The sequence below is a fragment of the Procambarus clarkii genome, chromosome 87 (genome assembly GCF_040958095.1).
Source record: "Procambarus clarkii isolate CNS0578487 chromosome 87, FALCON_Pclarkii_2.0, whole genome shotgun sequence".
In the NCBI taxonomy this organism is placed as follows: Eukaryota; Metazoa; Arthropoda; class Malacostraca; order Decapoda; family Cambaridae; genus Procambarus; species Procambarus clarkii.
The window spans coordinates 8982667-9007866 of NC_091236.1; the positions used below are offsets into that span (position 1 = coordinate 8982667).

General features: G+C 47.9%; 1 protein-coding gene across 2 annotated transcripts in view; it reads right to left on the reverse strand.

Moving 5' to 3' along the window:
* Positions 1-25200, reverse strand: part of LOC123747058 (protogenin B) — a 246712-nt gene that overhangs the window by 143427 nt on the left and 78085 nt on the right. The gene's annotated exons all lie outside the window — the stretch shown is intronic.

A 25200-nucleotide genomic window follows, 5' to 3' on the forward strand; every position in this document is an offset into this window, starting at 1 on the left:
TGAAGTGTCTGGGAATCCACTACTCCACCTGTTTAACAAGTCATTCCTAAGTGGAGTGTTGCCCACACAATGGAAACACGCAATAATTGTTCCCATACCGAAGCCTAATGACCCTGGCAATTACAGACCTATCAGTCTCGTGTCATGCACTTGCAAGATGCCTGAAAGGATCATCCTAAACCGACTGTTGCACAAAATAGGCAGGTTAGGGCAGGGGGTCAATGGATTTGTTAAAGGACGGAGCACAGCAAACTGTATAGTTAATTACTTGGCTAATGACACAGCTAAATACTCTATATTTGTTGACATCAAAGGAGCCTTCGACAAAGCACAGGGGATTGCGATCCTGGACGAGCTTGCATGCATGGGTGTCAAGGGGAGACTCATGAAATGGGTTGAAGACTACCTCAAAGAGAGGAAAGCCAAGGTTTGCTTCAATGGAGCAGTTTCAAGAACGATGAATATGGAACTCGGGACCCCCCAAGGCGGAGTCTTAAGCCCTACACTATTCAATGTACCTATGAACGCCATTGAAAATATTGATTTTTCGGAAGGAACACAACAAGTGGGATATGCAGATGATGTCCTAATACAAGCTCCTACCTTAGGAAAATTAAACAGTCCATTGAACTCTTTGGAAGGAAATGTATTGAGCTCGGTTTCACTCTCTCCACAAACAAGACAAAAGCAGACTCTCATCACAAGAGGGGAGAAAATGAAGAACTACAAATTAATGGTGTAACACTTGAATGGGTTGACCACTATCGGTACCTTGGCGTCACCTGGTTGATACCTGGTTGATGGGGTTCTGGGAGTTCTTCTACTCCCCAAGCCCGGCCCGAGGCCAGGCTTGACTTGTGAGAGTTTGGTCCACCAGGCTGTTGCTTGGAGCGGCCCGCAGGGCCACATACCAACCACAGCCCGGTTGGTCCGGCACTCCTTGGAGGAAACTACTGTATCTAGTTTTTTCTTGAAGATGTCCACGGTTGTTCCGGCAATATTTCTTATAGTCGCTGGGAGGATGTTGAACTGCGGACCTCCGCAGTTGGCCCTGTACCCTAGTGGCCCTGTACCCTAGTGGCCCTGTACCCTAGTGGCCCTGTACCCTAGTGGACCTGGCCCTAGTTGGCGATGGAGCGTCATTATTTCTAACTTTTCCTCTCTTCCTCTTGCCATAAAGGGTTCTCTGGCGCTAAAGACATTCGCCTGGTGCCGTCTCACCTGGCACCGCCCGCTGCACCTCGCCCCGGCACCAACCGTCAGATCTAACCTACGCTTCTCAGTTGAGATATACGGCTTCTCAAGACTTTTCCGGACGTCTCAGGCGACGCTTCTCTTTCACGACGTCTCAGGCGACGCCTCTACGTCGTTGCCAGGGCGCCAAGAATGTTATAGATACAGTGTTTTGTTTATAATCTTGAGTGCTTTGCTCCTGGTAAGGGCTCATGAGTCTTGTTGACCAGTGACGCGAGCGCTCTGTCTCTGTCTCTCTCTCTTTGTCTCTCTCTCTGTCTCTCTCTCTTTGTCTCTCTCTCTCTGTCTCTCTCTCTGTCTGTCTGTGTCTCTGTCTGTCTGTCTGTCTCTCTCTCTCTCTCTCTCTCTCTCTCTCTCTCTCTCTCTCTCTCTCTCTCTCTCCTTGTCTGTCTGTCTGTCTGTCTGTCTGTCTGTCTGTCTGTCTGTCTGTCTGTCTGTCTGTCTGTCTGTCTGTCTGTCTGTCTGTCTCTCTCTCCCTCTCCCTCTCTCCCAGCCCACGGTACTGTGGGAGAGGTGTCCCACTCAGCCACGCGAGTCGCCGCCTACACTTACATGTTTCTCCCATCGAAAAGCCGGTTTGTCTATGCCGGTTTTATAGAAAACTGGTTTGTGTGTTCTTAACCCCTCTTAGGGTCACTGTTTACTCCAGTGTTTTGTGGCACTGGTGTGTATGTCCCACACTAGTGGCACTGGTGTGTATGTCCCACACTAGTGGCACTGGTGTGTATGTCCACACTGGTGGCACTGGTGTGTATGTCCCACACTGGTGGCACTGGTGTGTATGTCCCACACTAGTGGCACTGGTGTGTATGTCCCACACTGGTGGCACTGGTGTGTCCACACTAGTGGCACTGGTGTGTATGTCCCACACTAGTGGCACTGGTGTGTATGTCCCACACTGGTGGCACTGGTGTGTATGTCCACACTAGTGGCACTGGTGTGTATGTCCACACTAGTGGCACTGGTGTGTATGTCCACACTAGTGGCACTGGTGTGTATGTCCCACACTGGTGCCACTGGTGTGTATGTCCACACTGGTGGCACTGGTGTGTATGTCCACACTAGTGGCACTGGTGTGTATGTCCCACACTTGTGGCACTGGTGTGTATGTCCCACACTTGTGGCACTGGTGTGTATGTCCACACTGGTGGCACTGGTGTGTATGTCCCACACTGGTGGCACTGGTGTGTATGTCCCACACTAGTGGCACTGGTGTGTCCACACTGGTGGCACTGGTGTGTATGTCCACACTAGTGGCACTGGTGTGTATGTCCCACACTAGTGGCACTGGTGTGTATGTCCCACACTGGTGGCACTGGTGTGTATGTCCCACACTGGTGGCACTGGTGTGTATGTCCCACACTGGTGGCACTGGTGTGTATGTCCACACTAGTGGCACTGGTGTGTATGTCCACACTGGTGGCATTGGTGTGTATGTCCCACACTAGTGGCACTGGTGTGTATGTCCACACTAGTGGCACTGGTGTGTATGTCCCACACTGGTGGCACTGGTGTGTATGTCCACACTGGTGACACTGGTGTGTATGTCCCACACTGGTGGCACTGGTGTGTATGTCCCACACTGGTGGCACTGGTGTGTATGTCCCACACTGGTGGCACTGGTGTGTATGTCCCACACTAGTGGCACTGGTGTGTATGTCCACACTGGTGGCACTGGTGTGTATGTCCCACACTGGTGGCACTGGTGTGTATGTCCACACTGGTGGCACTGGTGTGTATGTCCCACACTGGTGGCACTGGTGTGTATGTCCCACACTGGTGGCACTGGTGTGTATGTCCACACTAGTGGCACTGGTGTAATGGTGAAGCAATGGTAATACTATTTAAATCACTGGTGTTGTCCCGTCTTGAGTATTGCTCGGTACTCACTTCCCCTTTCAGAACAGGATTACTGAAAGAGGGAATACAGAGAACATATACGGCACACACAGACACGATAAAGCACCTAAATTATTGAGACCGTCTGAAAGCTCTCAAAATGTACTTTCTAGTAAGAAGACGAGAAAGATATCACATAATATACACTGGAAGATACTTGAAGGCCAGGTCCAAAATTTACACAGTAAGATAACAATATACTGAAGAGAAAGATCCGACAGGAAGTGCAGAATAGAACCAGGAAGGAGTAGAGGTGCCACAGGTACGGTCAGAGAACACTGTCTGAACATCAGAGGTTAACAGCTGTTCAACACCCTCCCAGCAAATATTAGACATTTTGCCGAAAGAAAGGTGGACGTCTTCAAAAAGCATTTAGATAAATTCTCGCAAGAAGACTAAGATGAACCAGGCTATAGTGTTTACGTGGGCCTGCGGGCCGCTCCAAGCAACAGCCTGTTGGACCAAGTTATCACAATTCGAGGAGTAACAAGAACTCCTGGAACCCTCCCCAGGTATGTTCCAGGTAGTGGTACTGATGTATCCCCCACGCTAGTGTCACTACCTGGACTCTACCTGAAGGGGGTTCTGAGAGTTCTTCTCTCCTCGAGTCCGGTCTGGGGCGAGGCTCGACTGGTGATAACTTGATCCAACAGACTGTTGCGTGGAGCGGCCTGCAGGCCCACATATCCACTACCACCCGGTTGGTCCGACACGTCTGACAGGAAGATGTCTATTTTTTCTGAAAACGTTCACTTGTGTTCCTGTAATATCCCTGGAAACACAAACCGAAACTGTCTCTATTTTCCGCTTGTTACAAATTGTAATAAAGTTGTTACATCTTGGCTTAACGTGTTTATGACGTATTAGAAAGTTGTTACAACTTGCTATATTGGTTGTTATAACTGGTTAGGAGGTGTTAAAACTTGTTCGAACGTTGTGCCAACGTCGTAGCTTCGGTGTGTGTTTGGTGGGATATGTCTTATCCTTGCTATGAGGATATTGAGCAGCCGTAGACCTCTGATGTTCAGTGTTCTCTGACTGTGTCTATGGCACCTCAACTCTTCACTGGATCTATTGTGCAATCCCTTCCGTACCTTTCGCTCCAGTATGTTGTTATTTTACTGTGCAAATCTGGGACCTGGTCCTCCAGTATCTTCCATATATATGGAATGATATACCCTAATGATATACCACATAGACACGATAGAGCGGTCTATCGTGTCTATGTGTAGCTTATATGTCCTCCATAAGCCTGGGTTATAGGACTCACTCTATGGGAGCCGGTCGGCCGAGCGGACAGCACGCTGGAATTGTGATCCTGTGGTTCTGGGTTCGATCCCAGGCGCCGGCGAGAAACAATGGGCAGAGTTTCTTTCACCCTATGCCCCTGTTACATAGCAGTAAAATAGGTACCTGGGTGTTAGTCAGCTGTCACGGGTTGCTTCCTGGGGGTGGAGGCCTGGTCGAGGACCGGGCCGCGGGGACACTAAAGCCCCGAAATCATCTCAAGATAACCTCAAGATAACTCTCACTCTCTCTCTCTCTCAATGCGGGAGTGAGTGTTGAGCAGTCTTCAAGGCGTGAAAGCACAAGTGTTATCTGAACAGAGATCACTGTAGTGGGATCACTGGATTTGAAGGTTCTCATAATCCATCCTATCATTATCCTGGCTCACGAGTTGCTTGCTTGTGGCTTGAACCTGTATTGTGTTTAAATTTATTTTTATCGCACGTAAGTACTTAGAATATACCTGGTTGATACCTGCTTGATGGGGTTCTGGGAGTTGTTCTACTCCCCCAAGCCCGGCCCGAGGCCAGGCTTGACTTGTGAGAGTTTGGTCCACCAGGCTGTTGCTTGGAGCGGCCCGCAGGCCCACATATACCTGCTTGATGGGGTTCTGGGAGTTGTTCTACTCCCCCAAGCCCGGCCCGAGGCCAGGCTTGACTTGTGAGAGTTTGGTCCACCAGGCTGTTGCTTGGAGCGGCCCGCAGGCCCACATATACCTGCTTGATGGGGTTCTGGGAGTTGTTCTACTCCCCCAAGCCCGGCCCGAGGCCAGGCTTGACTTGTGAGAGTTTGGTCCACCAGGCTGTTGCTTGGAGCGGCCCGCAGGCCCACATATACCTGCTTGATGGGGTTCTGGGAGTTGTTCTACTCCCCCAAGCCCGGCCCGAGGCCAGGCTTGACTTGTGAGAGTTTGGTCCACCAGGCTGTTGCTTGGAGCGGCCCAGCGCAGGCCCACATACCCATCACAGCCCGGCTGATCCGGAACTTCTCTTAGAAAACAGTCCAGTTTTCTCTTGAAGATGTCCACATATACGTTTATTAAACAGTTTACAAGCATGAAAACTTGCCAATCCACTGTTGTTATTGTTATAAACAGCCTCCTGGTGCTTCGGAGCTCATTAACTGTTTAATAATTGTAAACAAAGTCGCCAAAGATTGAGAAAAGATGTACAGGTTCGTACGTGTTTGCGTAACTGCTTCGTGAATCAGGCCCCTGGTGAGTAAAACCGCTACTCAAGTCCCAGGCAGAGTCCTGTTTACAACTCTCCCATCACAGGTAAGACCTAAAGCTATATTAAATTCCCGCCCCCCCCCCCCCCGGGGGGAAACAAGAAGGGAAAAGTAATTATAGCCAGTATCCCCCCCACCCCCCTCCCCCACTCCCCTCCCTCCCCCCCCCACCCACCCTCCCCCCCCCAACCACTGTGTGTAACTCTACATAAGGTTTTCAACTGCAGTTCACCGCTCTTTATGAATTGTAAACCTGTGTGGTTTACTGCTCACGTTGAGGTGAAGGCTTGTAAACTGTAGCGTGGTATACTGTCTGCTGGGAACACAGCAGCGGGCCAGCAGTTACCTGCTGTGATACTTGAGTCACGGGACAGTTCTACGGCGTGATGGACAATGAACAAGTCCACAAGGGCCGTGACGAGGATTCGAACCTACGTCTGAGAGCATGCAGGCGATGAGTCACAATAACGTGGCTAAAGTATGTTGACCAGACCACACACTAGAAGGTGAAGGGACGACGACGACGTTTCGGTCCGTCCTGGACCATTCTCAAGTCGATTGTCGACTTGAGAATGGTCCAGGACGGACCGAAACGTCGTCGTCCCTTCACCTTCTAGTGTGTGGTCTGAGAGCATCCCCAGACGCTGCCTTAATCGACTGAGCTACGACATGGTCAAAATAATTGCAACCAGAAATTCTACTGAATTTACTTAGATCGTAAATTTACTTAGAACGGCCTACTGACATAGCTCGAGTGCATAGGGGGAGTTGTGTAAAATCCTGGTTTGTGTCTCGGAGAGGCTGCAGGATCCAAGTAAGTTAAGTAAAATTTCTGGTTGCAATTCTTATACCATGTCGTAGCTCAGTCGATTAAGGCAGCGTCTGGGATGCTCTCAGACGTAGGTTCGAATCCTCGTCACGGCCCTTGTGGATTTGTTCATTTGATACACCAAACTGACCATCGTCTGTGTAGCCTAGACAAATACGAACAAAGAAGCCTTAAGAGTACTCTACCCAACCTATGTGGGTAAGTTTACCTCAGTTTACCTCAGGCTGCGAGCAGCCGCGTCCAACAGCCTGGTTGACCAGTCCAGCAACGAGGAAGCCTGGTCGACGACCGGGCCGCGGGGACGCTAAGCCCCGAAACCAACCAACACAAGGCATGTGGGACCAGCTATTGAATATGCAGCCCCGGCATGGATCCCACCCCCCCCGTCCATCTGTAAACACAAATCAAGGCTATAAAAGGTCAAAAGATATACAACAGGACTTGCCGGACCAACCGGGCTGTGGTGGGTATGTGGGCCTGCGGGCCGCTCCAAGCAACAGCCTGGTGGACCAAACTCTCACAAGTCAAGCCAGGCCTCGGGCCGGGCTTGGGGGAGTAGAAGAACTCCCAGAACCCCATCAACCAGGTATATGTGGGCCTGCGGGCCGCTCCAAGCAACAGCCTGGTGGACCAAACTCTCACAAGTCAAGCCTGGCCTTGGGCCGGGCTTGGGGGAGTAGAAGAACTCCCAGAACCCTATCAAGCAGGTATCAACCAGGTAAGGGTTCAGAACATGGCGCTCTAGTCGCTAGACCATTATGACATGACCTTAGCTACTTAAGGTCATGTCCTTAGGTCACCTGACCTAAGACAAGCAAAACGTTGATGTATTAAACACATTTCGCGAAAGCTTTCGAAAAATGTGACCAGATATTATCCCACACAAAAGGGACCACTGGCAAAGTAGGGAGATGGATCCTTAACTGCCTAACAAACAGAACTCAAGAGTGTAATAGACAATAAAATTAAATCCGGATCATCCACCGTGAAGAGCTCAGTCCCCCAGGGTACTGTGCTTGCTCCGGTACTTTTTCTCAACCTCATATCGGACATAGACAAGGACACAACCTATAGTACTGTATCATCCTTTGAAGATGACACTAAGATTACACGAAAGTAGACAACACAGAAGACACAGCAAACTTCCATTCTACTGTTAATCAGGTTATATTGAGGTTATCTTGAGATGATTTCGGGGCTTTAGTGTCCCCGCGGCCCAGTCCTCGACCAGGCCTCCACCCCCAGGAAGCAGCCCGTGACAGCTGACTAACACCCAGGTACCTATTTTACTGCTAGGTAACAGGGGCATAGAGTGAAAGAAACACTGCCCATTGTTTCTCGCCGGCGCCCGGGATCGAACCCGGGACCACAGGATCACAAGTCCAACGTGCTGTCCGCTCGGCTCCAATGATCTTTCAATGGCCCACAGAAAATAATATATTTATTGAGGAAAAGTTCCGGCTACTGCACTATAGAAAAACGAAAATATCAACACAGAAACCACATATAAAACGCAATCAAATCACACTATAGACCAAAAAGGCAATATGTGGGAATCATTTTATCGGAATTACTTACTTTTAAAATACACAATAACGTAGCCGTCACAATTATAAGAACAATGAAAGGTTAACAACAAGAATCTTTCAAACAAGAGATGCCATATCAATGATGATACTCTTCAAAACATTAGTGTTCTCTAGGGTGGAATATCGCTGCACACTAACAGCCCCATTCAAAGCTGGAGAAATCACTGTCTTGGGTAATATGTAAAGTTCTCTTCCTGTCCGAATCCACTCAATAAAACATCTAAATTATTGGGACCACTTAAAATTGTTAAATCTGTATTCTCTAGAGCACAGGCGGGAGTGATATATACAAATTTGCACTTGGGAAATATTAATTAGAGTCCAAATCTGCACACTGAAATAACACCACACGAGACCAGAAGGTGTGGCAAGTTGTGTATACCTGGGGCATACCTGTAGAGGGTTTCGGGAGATCTACTCTCCCGAGCCTGGCCTGAGGCCCAGGCTGAACTTGCAATGTAGCCTCATTGAAAAGCAGAGGTGCAATAGGTACGCTGAGAGAGAACTCTATCACCATCAAAGGCCCGGGACTGTTAAAAACTCTTCCTCTAAATCAGAGGTCGGCATGATTGACCGACTTCTCACAGTGTTCATGAGAGAACTTGACAAACACCTCCAAAGGATACCTGATCAACCAGGCTGTGACTCGTCCCTTAAACGACCGCAAGTATCTGCGTCTAACAGCCTGGTTGACCAGATCACCAACCAGGAGGCCGTAGTCAGATACCAGCACTCCGCGAGTACGTTGACCCAAGGAACCACCACCAGGTAAACACCAATCAGCAAGACAGTCTACGGGCTCGCCATAGCCCGTGCTACTTGGAACTTTTTGTTCCAAGTAGCGAATCTTAAACAACAAGGTAACACCAAGACTTGTTCCTGGCCTCAGGGAGCTGCTCCCTGGTAAAAAGACTGAAAGGTGAGAAGGAACAGGGGAGACATGATAACGACATAGATTATAAATAGAATTGACAGAGATGAGAAATAATAAGTGATCAAATCGACAAACAGCGGAACGACAAAATTGAGTCACAGACAGTTGAGAGAACTTGTTTAGTGGAACTGTTGACAATATATAAACTGGGTTAAAGAGGTGTTTGAGGTTGTTGCTAGGTTGAGTACCTATCAACCTAGACAAAAGACAAGAAGTTGATTTAAACTGCAAAATATTCCAAATCTCCTTAGGCATTGACGCTCAGTCCAGCAAGCACCTCTAGGTGAGTCCGCCAAGGTGAGCGTGTGCTCGCATGCACGCGCGCACACACACACACACACACACACACACACACACACACACACACACACTGGTAGTACGCTAACAAGGAGACACAGGTGGAGACTGAGTACCCACATGAGCCACAGAGACGTTAGAAAGAACATTTTCAGTGTCAGAGTAGTTAACAGGTGGAATGCATTAGGCAGTGCTGTGGTGGAGGCTGACTCCATACACAGTTTCAAATGTAGATCTGATAGAGCCCAATAGGCTCAGGAACCTGTACGCCAGTTGATTGACAGTTGAGAGGCGGGACCAAAAGAGTCAGAGCTCAACCCCCGCAAGCACAACTAGATGACAACTAGGTGAGTACGCACACCCACACACACACACACACACACAGGAGAGAAGCTTGGACCAGACCATCTGAGGTGTGCTAGAGAGGATGGCCGGTGACCTTGAGGGATACGCAACATCCTGTCATTACCAGCCTGGCCACAAGCGTATATCAGCTGGTAACATCCACATCTACCTCGCCTCCTACTGCCCACTAACCTCTCACAAAACGTGCGTGAGCACGTCACACACACACACACACACACACACACACACACACACACACACACACACACACACACACACACACACACACACACACACACACACACACACAGGTAGATCACCACGTACAAGATTCTCAGAGGAATTAATAGGGTAGATAAAGACAGTCTATTTAACACAAGGGGTTATCTTCTAGAGGTTATCTTGAGATGATTTCGGGGCTTTTTAGTGTCCCCGAGGCCCGGTCCTCGACCAGGCCTCCACCCCCAGGAAGCAGCCCGTAACAGCTGACTAACACCCAGGTACCTATTTTACTGCTAGGTTACAGGGACATAGAGTGAAAGAAACTCTGCCCATTGTTTCTTGCCGGCGCCCTGGATCGAACCCGGGACCACAGGATCACAAGTCAGCGTGCTGTCCGCTCGGCCGACCGGCACACACACGCACAAGGGGACACAGGTGGAAACTGAGTGCCCAAATGAGCCACAGAGATATTATAAAGAACTTTTTTAGTGTCAGAGTGGTTGACAAATGGAATGCATTAGGCAGTGATGTGGTGGAGGCTGACTCCATACACAGTTTCAAGTGTAGATATGATAGAGTCCAATAAGCTCAGGAACATACCTGGTTGATACCTGGTTGATGGGGTTCTGGGAGTTCTTCTACTCCCCAAGCCCGGCCCGAGGCCAGGCTCGACTTGTGAGAGTTTGGTCCACCAGGCTGTTGCTTGGAGCGGCCCGCAGGCCCACATACCCACCACAGCCCGGTTGGTCCGGCACTCCTTGGAGAAATAAATCTAGTTTCCTCTTGAAAATGTCCACGGTTGTTCCGGCAATATTTCTTATGCTTGCTGGGAGGACGTTGAACAACCGTTGAACAACATGTACACCTGTTGACTGACTTACCTGGCACAGGAGCGGGGCTGTAACTACCGCTTACACACGACCACCTTGACAAGAGGTCAGTCTGCCTCAAGCAGCCTGACAACCACATTTACGCCCTAAAGATGGTGCAGTGGCTCCAGGTTCAAAACGTGTATCGGTTACTGCACCTGTATAACGTTTTCATTCACGCTGCAACGAGGAGACCTGGTCGAGGACCGGGCCGCGGGGTCGCTAAGCCCCGAAATCGCCTCAAGGTAACCCTTGTTGTCAAGAACGCCGTGCTATAGATGTCCCCCCTCCCCCGCGACCAAACGTTTGGTGACATTTTGGTGGAGTTTGGTGGTGGTGGTGGTGGGGGGGGGGGGGAAGGTGTTTATCTGGGCAGTTAAATGGTGCCAGATTCACGAAGCTGTTACGCAAGCACTTACGAACGTGTTCATCTTTCCTCAATCTTTGACGGCTTTGGTTACATTTATTAAACAGTTTTGAAGCGTGAAAACTTGCCAATCACCTGTTTGTTATTGTTATAAACAGCCTCCTGGTGCTTCGGAGCTCATTAACTGTTTAATAATTGTAAACAAAGCAGCCAAAGATTGAGAAAAGATGTAGAGGTTCGTAAGTGCTTGCGTAACTGCTTCGTGAATCTGGCACTCCACCTTCAACTGTGGAGACGTCACGTCACGGTGTGGTGACGGTGGTAAGACTCGCTTCGTGCAGGTCGGCGTTCAATACCCGACCGTCCTGTCGGCCTGCGGGCCGCTCCAAGCAACAGCCTGGTGGACCAAACTCTCACAAGTCGAGCCTGGCCTCGGGCCGGGCTTGGGGAGTAGAAGAACTCCCAGAACCCCATCAACCAGGTATCAACCAGGTGTCCAAGTGGTTGGGAACCATTCCTTCCCTCCGTCCCATCCCAAATCCTTATCCTGACCCCTTTCCAGTGCTATATAGTCGTAATGGCTTGGCGCTTCCCCCCCCCCCTTTTGGCGCTTTTTGGGGGCCTCGTAGCCTGGTGGATAGCGCGCAGGACTCGTAATTCTGTGGCGCGGGTTCGATTCCCGCACGAGGCAGAAACAAATGGGCAAAGTTTCTTTCAGCCTGAATGCCCCTGTTACCTAGCAGTAAATAGGTACCTGGGTGTTAGTCAGCTGTCACGGGCTGCTTCCTGGGGGTGGAGGCCTGGTCGAGGACCGGGCCGCGGGACACTAAAGCCCTGAAATCATCTCAAGATAACCTCAAGATCTGTGTTTTTCCAAAGTTATACACTATTAAATGGACATTTCTTACTTTCCAGTTACATTTGGTGAGTAAATACAGGAAAACTCCTCCCTTGCGACTCATTACTCGAAGATAAATGAGTAAATCCAATTGTATTTCATCACCGCTGAAGACAAACTAATAAACAAGATTCAATTTAAAACCAATCCCGCCTCCTCACTCACGGCTGAGAGAGACAAGCGCAGACACAGTCATTCCCTCCTCACTCACGGCTGAGAGAGACAAGCGCAGACACAGTCATTCCCTCCTCACTCACGGCTGAGAGAGACAAGCGCAGACACAGTCATTCCCTCCTCACTCACGGCTGAGAGAGACAAGCGCAGACACAGTCATTCCCTCCTTGGTCTGTCTTGTGATAATCCTCCACAATCTTCTCTCACTTAAGAAAAAAAAGTTATTTTCAAGTAACTTTTTTTTTTACCTTGAGGATCTTCCCGCAACATTGGGCAAAGCTCGCCGGTGATACCTGTCTCGTACACACCTGTCATACCTCTGCCAGCAGGTGTGGTACCTGGTTGATACCTGCTTGATGGGGGTCTAGGAATTCTACTCTCCAAGCCCGGCCCGAGGCTTGACTTGTGAGAGTTTGGTCCACCAGGCTGTTGCTTGGAGCGGCCCACAGACCCACATACTTATAGCCCGGTTGGTCCGGCATTCCTAGGAGGAAGCTATCCAGTTTTCTCTTGAAGATGTCCACGGTTGTTCCTGTAATATTTCTGATGCTCGCTGGGAGGACGTTGAACAACTGTGGACCTCAGATGTTTATACAGTGTTCTCTGATTGTGCCTATGGCACCTCTGCTTTTTTTTTTTTTTTTTTTGCAGGGATATTCCTGCGCGGGCCCTAAGCCTCTGGCTGGCCCACTGTGTTGCTTTTTTCTGTTTTACTTGAGCGGAGTATGAGTATTTATGACTCGTATGGTCGCTTCAGTAAGATTCTGTCCAATGTATTTAACTTCTTCTGCGCTGTTAAATCTAAGTTGAAATCTTATTGGGTTTGTAACTGTGCACTGTGTTAGATAATGTTCCAGCAGTCTGTCGGGCATTTTTCCACAGTGCTGACATTTCCTCTCATCTTCTAAAACCTGTAAGCCTATTTCACATGCACAGCACCCTTGCTCTTCACTGGTTCTATTCTGCATTTTCTTCCATATCGTTCACTCCAGTATGTTGTTATTTTACTGTGTAGATTTGGTACTTGGCCCTCCAGTATCTTCCAGGTGTATATTATTTGGTATCTCTCTCGTCTCCTTTCTAGTGAGTACATTTGGAGAGCTTTGAGACGATCTCAATAATTTAGGTATTTTATTGCGTCTATGCGTGCCGTGTATGTTCTCTGTATTCCCTCTATTCCAGCAATCTCTCCTGCCCTAAAGAGGGAAGTGAGTACTGAGCAGTACTCAAGACGGGACAACACAAGTGACTTGAAGAGTACAACCATTGTGATGGGATCCCTGGATTTGAAAGTTCTCGTAATCCATCCGATCATTTTCCTGGCTGCCGCAATATTTGCTTGGTTATGCTCCCTAAACGTTAGGTCGTCAGACATCACTATTAGCAAATCCTTTACATGTTGCTTTCCTACTATGGGCAAATTTGATTGTGTTTGTACCCTGTATTATGTTTAAGGTCCTCATTTTTACCATGCCTGAGTACCTGGAATTTATCGCTGTTAAACATCATGTTATTTTCTGCTACCCAGTCGAAAACTTTATTAATATTAGTACTGGAGCAAGCACAGTACCCTGGGGGACTGAGCTCTTCACGGTTGATGGGCTGGATTTTATTTTGCTGACTATTACACATAGGGTTCTGTTAGTCAAGAAATTGTAGATCCATTTGCAAATTTTTCCGGTAATTCGTTTTGAACGCATTTTATGTGCAATAACACCATGGTCACATTTATCAAAAGCTTTTGCGAAATCTGTGTAAATTAAATCAGCGTTTTGTTTGTCTTCCATGGCATCTAATGCCATATCATAGTGGCCCAGCAACTGCGACAGGCAAGAGCGCCCTGTTCTGAAACCATGCTGTCTGGGGTTATGGAGATGCTGTGATTCCCTGTATTTTGTGATCTTACTTCTTAGATTTCTCTCAAAGATTTTTATGATGTGCGATGTTAGTGCTATCGGTCTGTAATGTTTTGCCTCTGCCTTATTTCCTCCTTTATGAAGTGGTGCTATCTCTGCTGTTTTTAGTATATCAGGGATAACGCCAGTATCTAGGCTTTGTCTCCACAGAATGTGAAGGGCCTGCGATAGTGGTTTTTTACAGTTCTTGATGAATAAGGAGTTCCAAGAATCCGGGCCTGGTGCAGAGTGCATAGGCATACTGTTTATGGCTTCTTCAAAATCCAGTGGGGATAGGGTGACGTCTGATATATGATTTGATGTTGGTATCATATCCATGAAAAATTCATTTGGGTTATCAATCTTTAGTGCGTTTAATGGCTCGCTGAAAACAGAGTCGTACTGCTTCCTCAGTAACTCGCTCATTTCTTTGTTGTCATCGGTGAAAGTTCCATCTCCCTTTCGCAGGGGCCCGATACTAGATGTGGTTTTTTATCTTGATTTTTTATTTCACTGATGGCCTTTTGCTCTCTTTGCCTCTCCTGGGTTTTGTACGATTTTTTTTTTTTTTTTTTTTTTTTTTTTTTTGAGATATATACAAGAGTTGTTACATTCTTGTAGAGCCACTAGTACGCGTAGCGTTTCGGGCAAGTCCTTAATCCTATGGTCCCTGGAATACGATCCCCTGCCGCGAAGAATCGTTTTTTCATCCAAGTACACATTTTACTGTTGCGTTAAACAGAGGCTACAGTTAAGGATTTGCGCCCAGTAAATCCTCCCCGGCCAGGATACGAACCCATGACATAGCGCTCGCGGAACGCCAGGCGAGTGTCTTACCACTACACCACGGAGACTGTAAAGATTCTTGTAGCTTTAGTTCAATTGTTTCTATTTCTCTACCTAACCTTCTTCGCCGTTCTTGAGATAGGGTGCGACTCTCAAGTTGTTCAGCGATTCGTTTTCTTCGCCTGTATAGGGAACGACGTTCCCGTTCCAATCTGCATCTCTTCCTCTTTTTTCTTAGAGGTATGCGGTTTGAACATATTTCTAGTGCTACTGAGCTTATTTTTTCCAGGCACTGGTTCAGGTTTGCATTTTCTAGCTGTTCTTCCCAGTTTATTTCTGTGAAGTCTTACTTTATTTGCTCCCAGTTTATCTGTTTATTATTGAAGTTAAATTTGCTGAAATCTCCTCCACCGGTAATCGGGACTGGTTTTGAAGGTCTATTCCCCATGGTTGTCATAACTTCAGTTAAGTTGTGATCTGAGTAACAGGTATTTGTAATCATTATGTTCCTGATCAATTCATCATTAATAGTGAAAATGAGGTCCAGCGTGTTCTCCTTCCTAGTTGGTTCTACTATTTGCTGGTTTAAGGCAAACCTATCGCACATCCGTAGCAGGTCATTTGCATGTGCCTGCTCATTTAGGTTACTTCCTGGTATTCTTTCTGATATTACTGTATTAGCCAGGTGCTTCCATTTCAGGTGCCGTAGGTTGAAGTCCCCAAGCAGAATGATGTTCGGGGCTGGATTGGTGAGGTTTTCCAAGCAGTGTTCTATTTTCCTTAGGTGGTCTTTAAACTTTGTCCACCAGGCTGTTGTTTGGAGCGGCCCGCAGGCCCACATATCCTATACGGCCTGGTTTGTCCGGCACTTCTTGCAAGAACTTGTCTAAGTGTATCTTGAGATCTTCCACTTTTGTTCCGGCAATATTTCTAATGCTTGCTGGAAGTGTGGTGAACAACTTTGGACCTCTGATGTTCAGTGTTCTCTGTGCCTACGGCACCTCTACTCCTTCCTGGGTCTATTCTGCAAGGTTTTGAATGATTGTTACCCAAGTTTCTAAAGGCAGTTCTCATGGTTGCCAGCCTTGCATATGCCGCTGATGATATCCTTTTGATGTGGACTTCAGGGGACAGGTCTGGCGTGATATCAACCTCCATTATCAAAGAATCATATCAAAGAAAACCTCTTTTTCTCTTCCTGTCGCTTGAAGGATTTCATCCATGCCAGGTGGCGCGAGTGGATGTGGTGGATGTTTTCAAGAGGCACTTAGACAAGTTCTTGCAAGAAGTGCCGGACCAACCAGGCTGTAGTGGATATGCGGGCCGCTAAGGAAGAACTATCAACATCAAAGGACCAACACTGTTCAACATTCTCCCTCTCAACATAAGGGGCAATAACTGGCCCATCTTTTATAGTGTTCAAAAGAGATACTAATAATCACCTTCAATGGCTAACAGATTAACCAGACTGTGATTCATACGTCTGGCTACGAGCAGCCGCGTCTAACAGCCTGCTTGAACAGACCACCAACCAGGAGGGGAGGAAAGGAGAGAGCAGTGGTGGAGGAAGGAAGGAGGAAGAAGAAGGTAGAGGGAGTAGAGGAAGCAGTGGTGGTGGTGGTGGAGAGCCGTCACCACCACCACTACTCTAAGGGAGAATGGACTAGTACCAATGCCAGCCGGCAGATGGCCTACACCACCTCACACACACACACTCATCCTGCTCCTCGTGCCTCACAACATACACACGCACCCTCATTACCCCAGGCTCCACAACACACTCACACGCCACCTCACCACCTCACAACCTCACCAATCGAACCAAACGAACAAAGAGAAAATTGGACGGTAGGGGGACGATATGGCAACGACGCCCATACCATGTTGCCAAAGCAAACTTGCCAGGCTGATGATTCAAGTGCCGCCATGCTGCATACATAATGGATGCTTGCCCATGGGCAACCCTGCAGCAATAACCATGATTCACAGCACCCCCGAGGCAAGTAATGGGTGAGGAAATGGGTAAGGAGAGAAAGAGATGGGTGGGAAGGGAATGGGGAATTATCGTAGGCTGGCACCTGACGGGGGAGATGGGAGGTTCAACTTCCCTTAACTGCGTAGATTCCCGCTAGCGATTATGGGGTTACCTTCTCACTCCCATACCCCTTCCCCATTCCCTTCTCCCTGCTCGTCCTAGGCTCAATACCCTCCCCATGCATCCTTACCTATTCCCGGGAAGTCCTTGGGTTATGTCTCCCGTTGTTTGGGGGGGGGGGGCGGTTCGGATATGGTGGGCTCGACATATGCCTCCTTACCCCTCAATGTAGGCAACTGTATTTCCTACCTTACCTACCTCAATGTAGGTAATTGTCTCTACCTTACCTACCTCAATGTAGGTAACTGTCTCTACCTTACCTACCTCAATGTAGGTAACTGTCTCTACCTTACCTACCTCAATGTAGGGAACTGTGTACTCTGTTAGTTTATTGCCAGATTAAGTCCAAGCCTGTTCTTAATGTTCTCATAATCCACCCTTGTTCTTAATGTTCTCATAATCCACCCTTGTTCTTAATGTTCTCATAATCCACCCTTGTTCTTAATGTTCTCATAATCCACCCTTGTTCTTAATGTTCTCATAATCCACCCTTGTTCTCATAATCCACCCTTGTTCTTAATGTTCTCATAATCCACCCTTGTTCTTAATGTTCTTATAATCCACCCTTGTTCTTAATGTTCTCATAATCCACCCTTGTTCTCATAATCCACCCTTGTTCTTAATGTTCTCATAATCCACCCTTGTTCTTAATGTTCTCATAATCCACCCTTGTTCTTAATGTTCTCATAATCCACCCTTGTTCTTAATGTTCTCATAATCCACCCTTGTTCTCATAATCCACCCTTGTTCTTAATGTTCTTAATGTTCTTAATGTTCTCATAATCCACCCTTGTTCTTAATGTTCTTAATGTTCTTAATGTTCTAATAATCCACCCTTGTTCTTAATGTTCTCATAATCCCCCCTTGTTCTTAATGTTCTCATAATTCACCCTTGTTCTTAATGTTCTCATAATTCACCCTTGCAGGACAGAGTTGTGAATCAGAGAGAACACCAAGAACACACGGGGCTCGCCCGAGAACACCAAGAACACACGGGGCTCGCCCGAGAACACCAAGAACACACGGGGCTCGCCCGAGAACACCAAGAACACACGAGTCTCTCCGAAGAACACCAAGAACACACGAGTCTCTCCGAAGAACACCAAGAACACACGAGTCTCTCCGAAGAACACCAAGAACACACGAGTCTCTCCGAAGAACACCAAGAACACACGAGTCTCTCCGAAGAACACCAAGAACACACGAGTCTCTCCGAAGAACACCAAGAACACACGGGGCTCGCCCAAGAACACCAAGAACACACGAGTCTCTCCGAAGAACACCAAGAACACACGAGTCTCTCCGAAGAACACCAAGAACACACGAGTCTCTCCGAAGAACACCAAGAACACACGAGTCTCTCCGAAGAACACCAAGAACACACGAGTCTCTCCGAAGAACACTAAGAACACACGAGTCTCTCCGAAGAACACCAAGAACACACGCGGCTCGCCCGAGAACACCAAGAACACACGGGGCTCACCCAAGAACACACGGGGCTCGCCCGAGAACACACATTAAAACCTACACTACGAACAGGAGACGAGAGAGAGGTATCAAAATATGGTTCACACGTCAGCCTGCGAGCAGCCGCACCCAAGAGCCTGGTTGACCAGATCGCCAACGAGGAGATCTTTCGTTCTTAAGATCCCAAAAGTCACCAAAATATGAGAGACGTACACATAACTAGACCTTACCTTACAGCATTCTTGCACTTGCTTATAGTCAATATCTTGCTTATGAATAAGTGCACATGTGACATACTAATTTATTGTGAATATTCGAGTTTACCTTGAAAAGCTGAATAGAAAACCACAACCTAACCTAACCTTCTTAGTATGTTAAGATGTTATAATTAGTACTGAACCTATACCTATATTGATATTACAGTTTTATAAAAATAATAAAACAAAACTAAAAAATTTAAATAAATTGTAAAGTAACTCAGGATATTGTCCAATTTTGTATAAAATCTTTATTGTTTAATAAAACTGAGAGAAAAAGTTAGTGCCTTGGAAAAAAATATGACTTGGAATATGTCACATATATACTTATTTATAAGCGAAATAGTGACATTAAGCAATAAGTCATATATGTGCTGTCTTGTGCGAGAGCAGGTTGGTTAATCTCACCTTCGTCTCCTCACACAGTCGCTTCCACTCACCTGAGGGAAGAAGAGAATAATAATAGTAATACAACAAGAATATTAATATATTAGTTTTTGTTTACTATATGAGGTGGCTGGCCGGCGTGGCCCGGGTCAACTGCTAAAGCTTATTCAATGGCATAATAAAGAGCTCCTGTGGGCATCACATGTGCTTTTGATTGTCAATATTTGTATTCATGGTGTTATGAAGAGATGATTAAACTCTATTTTCCCAGAAGCCCTGGGAAAGCAGGATAAGGATCCTGGGGTCAGGATAAGGATTTGGGATGGGACGGAGGGAAGGAATGGTGAGAAGAACTATAAACATCAGAGGTCCGAGACTGTTCAACACGCTTCCACTACACATAAGGGACATAACTGGCCGACCCCTCACAGTGTTCAAGAGAGAACTATCAACATCAGAGGCCCGAGACTGTTCAACACGCTTCCACTACACATAAGGGACATAACTGGCCGACCCCTCACAGTGTTCAAGAGAGAACTGGATAAACACCTCCAAAGGATACCTAATCAACCAGGCTGTGACTCATACGTCATACTGCGAGCAGCCGCGTCCAACAGCCTAGCTGACCAGTCTAGCAACGAGGAGGCCTGGACGACGACCGGGCCGCGGGGACGCTAAGCCCCGAAAACACCCCAAGGGAACCTCAAGGTAAGGTAAGGCAAAGGTCCTGTGGAAATATGCAAAGAATCTGGAGGTCAAACCAGGGCAGCCAAACTCTGAGGTCAAAAGAGGGCTGTCTACCTCACCTGAAAGTCAAACAGAAATCTAAATGAAGGTAATTCTTGGTGCCTGAGAAAATGTTTAATGGACCTGGCGGTCCGGTGCAAGCTCAAGGAACCAAGATAAGTTCTGGAAAAAAGACTATGCGAGTTTTCGAAAGATTTTAAGTTCATAGTCGTCTGCTGAAGAGTAGAGAGAAGGAGTCGTGGAAAAAGTAAGGAATTTTTAAGATACAAATGATACCAGATTACTCGTCTGGACTATTTGATTCAAACGTCAGATTGCTAGCAGCGGCGTCTAACAGCCTGGTTGATCAGGCTACCAACCTAGAGTCCTGGTCAGGGACCAGGTCAAGTCCACAGCTGACCTGGTCGACGAATGATTCACAGCCAGGTGGCTTGGGTGACCTTTGAAGGCACTCATCAAGATGACGTTCGATGATCAACTCATCCAGTTGATCATTATGTGTTCTATTGCACATACAAATGCATTGTTTACATCAGCTATGAGGGAGGGAGGGTTGCTGTACCCTCCCTCTATAGTGCCTTCTCCCCTAGTGCCTTCTCCCAAGAGTGGGGCAGCTCCTTAAGGAGCAGCTCTTCAGTTTGGAGTACTGAAGTCTTCAGTTAGGAGTACTCTTCAGTCCAGGAGTACTTCAGTTAGGTGCAGCTGCACCTAACTGAAGTACTCCGATTAGGCAAAATTGTGTACAGGTATTAACTTTGTCAATATTGATGTTAATAATAATTTGCATTATAAGGACCACGGGCGATGTAGGCAGCATCGCAGGTATGAGTTTGTTGAATAAACTCAAGACACCACCAGAGCACAGTATGAATACCAGAGGCCCGCAGCTCCTCAATATCCTCCCAACAGACAAGAAATACTGCCGGAACACAAGTGGACGTGTTTAAGACACAATCTGAGAAGTTGGTGTGGGAAGTGGTGGACCACCCTGGGACCAGTCCTGGGACCAGTCCTGGGACCAGCCCTGGGACCAGTCCTGGGACCAGCCCGGGGACCAGTCCTGGGACCAGTCCTGGAACCAGCCCCTGGGACCAGTCCTGGGACCACCCTGGGACCAGCCCTGGGACCACCCTGGGACCACCCTGGGACCAGCCCCTGGGACCACCCTGGGACCAGTCCTGGGACCAGCCCTGGGACCAGCCCTGGGACCAGCCCTGGGACCAGTCCTGGGACCAGTCCTGGGACCAGTCCTGGGACCAGCGGGGCTGTTGTGGACCTGCGGGCCGCTCCAAGCATCTAGCCCTTCCTCCCACTCAATGACATTGTTTATTTTGTGTTTTCCGTTTTTCGAGAATTTGTCACCGAAGATTCCTGGTTGATGGGGTTCTTGGAGTTGTTCTACTCCCCAAGCCCGGCCCGAGGCCAGGCTTGACTTGTGAGAGTTTGGTCCACCAGGCTGTTGCTTGGAGCGGCCCGCAGGCCCACATATACCTGGTTGATGGGGTTCTGGGAGTTGTTCTACTCCCCAAGCCCGGCCCGAGGCCAGGCTTGACTTGTGAGAGTTTGGTCCACCAGGCTGTTGCTTGGAGCGGCCCGCAGGCCCACATATACCTGGTTGATGGGGTTCTGGGAGTTGTTCTACTCCCCAAGCCCGGCCCGAGGCCAGGCTTGACTTGTGAGAGTTTGGTCCACCAGGCTGTTGCTTGGAGCGGCCCGCAGGCCCACATATACCTGCTTGATGGGGTTCTGGGAGTTGTTCTACTCCCCAAGCCCGGCCCGAGGCCAGGCTTGACTTGTGAGAGTTTGGTCCACCAGGCTGTTGCTTGGAGCGGCCCGCAGGCCCACATACCCACCACAGCCCAGTTGGTCCGGTACTCCTTGGAGGAAACAGTTTAGTTTCCTCTTGAAGATGTCCACGGTTGTTCCGGCAATATTTCTTATGCTCGCTGGGAGGACGTTGAACAACCGTGGACCTCTGATGTTTATACAGTGTTCTCTGATTGTGCCTATGGCACCTCTGCTCTTCACTGGTTCTATTCTGCATTTTCTTCCTTATCGTTCACTCCAGTACGTTGTTATTTGACTGTGTAGATTTGGGATCTGGCCCTCCAGTACTTTCCACGTGTATATTATTTGGTATCTCTCTCGGCTCCTTCCTAGTGAGTACATTTGGAGAGCTTTGAGACGATCTTAATAATTTAGGTGTTTTATCTCGTCTATGCGTGCCGTATATGTTCTCTGTATTCCCTCTATTTCAGCAATCTCTCCCGGGATTGTACATTCACATACAAATATTAGAACGGCCAAGGTATTAAGAATCACTAATGAACACATGCACTTGCGGGAAGCTCTCAGACCCCCCCCCCCCCTATCCCTTTGGTGACACCCCCAGCGGAGGGGAGAGGAGAGGATAGGAGAGGAGGGGATAGGAGGGGAGGGAAGGGTAGATAATTACCGTAATGGCATGACTGAGCGTGAGCAAGGTGGCGGAGGCTGATGTGTTGGCCCCCCCCCCCCCTTTGCCTCCCACACCCCACTACCGACAAAAGTGAAGGTGTCGGGGATGACAATCACCCCAGCTGTCACCTCCCTAACAATCGTTAACCCCGACACGCCACACTAGTTACGATCTAACAACGCGCGGTTGACGACACGCGGCGCAAGACCTAATAACAAACCAATAAGGCAGGTGCCACAACTGTAAGAACAATGTGGAGAAGCCCAACCTTCCCACCAAGTCAATGGCGACACATCTTCAAGACACGAGTGTGCTCTCTAGGGTGGAATATTGTTCTACACACACTAACACCCCCGTTAACAAAGCTGGAGAAATTGCTGACCTGTACACCCTCAGATATCTTTTAGTACCCGAATCCACTCAATAAAGCATGTGGATTATTAGGACAGCTTAAATAATCCATTCTCAATCATTGGATTATTGGACCATTCTCAATCGACTTGAGAATGGTCCAGGACGGACCGAAACGTCGTCGTCCCTTCACCTTCTAGTGCGTGGTCTTATCAACAGCTTAAACTCTCTCACTCTGTATTCTCTAGAGCGCAGCGTCTCTAGACAACTGTTCTCGTGAATAATACATCGCATTTTGATGTCAAAATCCTCTGCGTCTAAGGATTCCTCTATGATTCAAAATCCTCCATGATTCGTCAAAGTCTTTGACCAATCATAGCGCCTCGCAAACTATCACGTATTTTAGTGTGTCCATCGGTTAGGTTAGGTTCGGCCGATTTAATACATCATTTTTTGACGTTCGGTGACCGGAGAGGACAGGCTGAACCAGGAGGCCTGACTCGGGTCGCGGGAACGTTGATCCTCTGGACAATATCAAAGAAACATCAAGGTATCATCAATATCATCAATATCAAGTCCCTTAATTTGTCCTGTCACCTGAGCCAAGTCACCTGTCCACCTGCTGGTGGCAGATGGACAGCATCTTGTACCTCACTCATATGCGCTCTAGACTCTAGAGCAACCCGTCCTCTTAGAAATAACGTCGCTCTTCGCTGGTATGTGCGCTGTGGCCCAAAACTGACGTAATTTGAAACGAAATCGGCTCACGAAAGTGATCTATTGTTCCGTTTTCTGTTTAGGTCCTCCAGCTTAGTACTCACCTAATTGTGCTTGCGGGGGTTGAGCTTTGGCTCTTTGGTCCCGCCTCTCAACTGTCAATCAATTGGTGTACAGATTCCTGAGCTTATTGAGCTCTATCATATCTACATTTGAAACTGTGTATGGAGTCAGCCTCCACCACATCACTGCCTAGTGCATTCCATTTATTAACTATTCTGACACTGAAAAAAATCTTTCTAACGTCTCTGTGACTCATCTGGGAGCCTACCAGAGGACACTTAACTAGTCTGTTAGGTTAGGAGAGATCACTTTCAATTAAGGTTTTTCATGACGTTTGAAACTTTAGGAGAAGTTCCTGCCCTCCTAACCTACCAGAGGACATTTAACTTACTGTTTTGGAAAACAAATCCGAAATTTATTTTAATTTTCAAATTACGTCACTTTTCGGCCATACGGACAAACGGCTAAATTCGGTCGCAATTTGTAAAGAGAGAGGCTGGTGTGGCAGCTAAGCTAAGCTTGCAGTCTTTAGTCCTGAGCTGTGAGTGTAAGGTTCCTCACATGTATTTCAACATCTGTGAGTGTGATATCTGTGATATCCTCCCCCTCACCCCCCCTCCTCACCGAGGAATGCCGGAGGTGGGCATGAGGTATGAGGCGGGTGGTGGTGGCCACATACACTATCACTCACACACAATAGATTTCAATTAATGATATTAGCGCAGGCAAACACTCTCCTCATTACTAGGGGGGGGGGGGAGGTGATTGTGGCGCCTCACTTATATATTACAGCCTTGACTTGTGGCCACATTGGAGGCGGGATCCGCCATATTCACATTACTTTGGCTGTAAGGCGAGTACATCTTCCTTATGTACACCCATGTCTCAATGCTGGTGTACAGGTGGCCCCCGACGGTGGTGTACAGGTGGCCCTGACGCAGGTGTACAGGTGGCCCTGACGCAGGTGTACAGGTGGCCCTGACGCAGGTGTACAGGTGGCCCTGACGCAGGTGTACAGGTGGCCCTGACGCAGGTGTACAGGTGGCCCTGACGCAGGTGTACAGGTGGCCCTGACGCAGGCAAGTTAAGTCAAACACATGTAGGGCTTTTAAGGGTTAAAATAAGCACTTAATAGATTACAGTATTCCTCTCCATGCAGCAGCCGCGTCCAACAGTCAAGTTGATCACACCACCAACCAGAAGGCAAGAGAACGCAAGGTATGATAACTTGGAATCATTTCGGGGCTTAGCGTCCCCGCGGCCCGGTCCTCGACCAGGCCTCCACCTCACATATCCAACAAAACTTCGCCTAAATGACTGTGTCGTGAGTATGCGTAAGGTACCTCTATATTCATCCTCTTTAGGCAATTCTTAAGATACTTATCCTTATCTGATGTTTCACGAGGCAATGATTGCTTATTTCTCAGTAAATGTGGTAATTATTCCTTATCATGGTTTGTGAAAATGATGTTCTCTCTCTTGCTTGGCTGTACTGCTTACTGGTGCAAGACCAGTAACCCAGCCTTCACGTAGCAAATAAACCTGATTACGTTCGGTCCATCCGGCAGTTTTGTTTCGATCCATCCGGTAGTTTTGATTCGGTTCATCCGGTAGTTTTGATTAGATCCATCCGGTAGTTTTGATTCGGTTCATCCGGCAGTTTTGATTAGGTCCATCCGGTAGTTTTGATTCGGTTCATCCGGTAGTTTTGATTAGATCCATC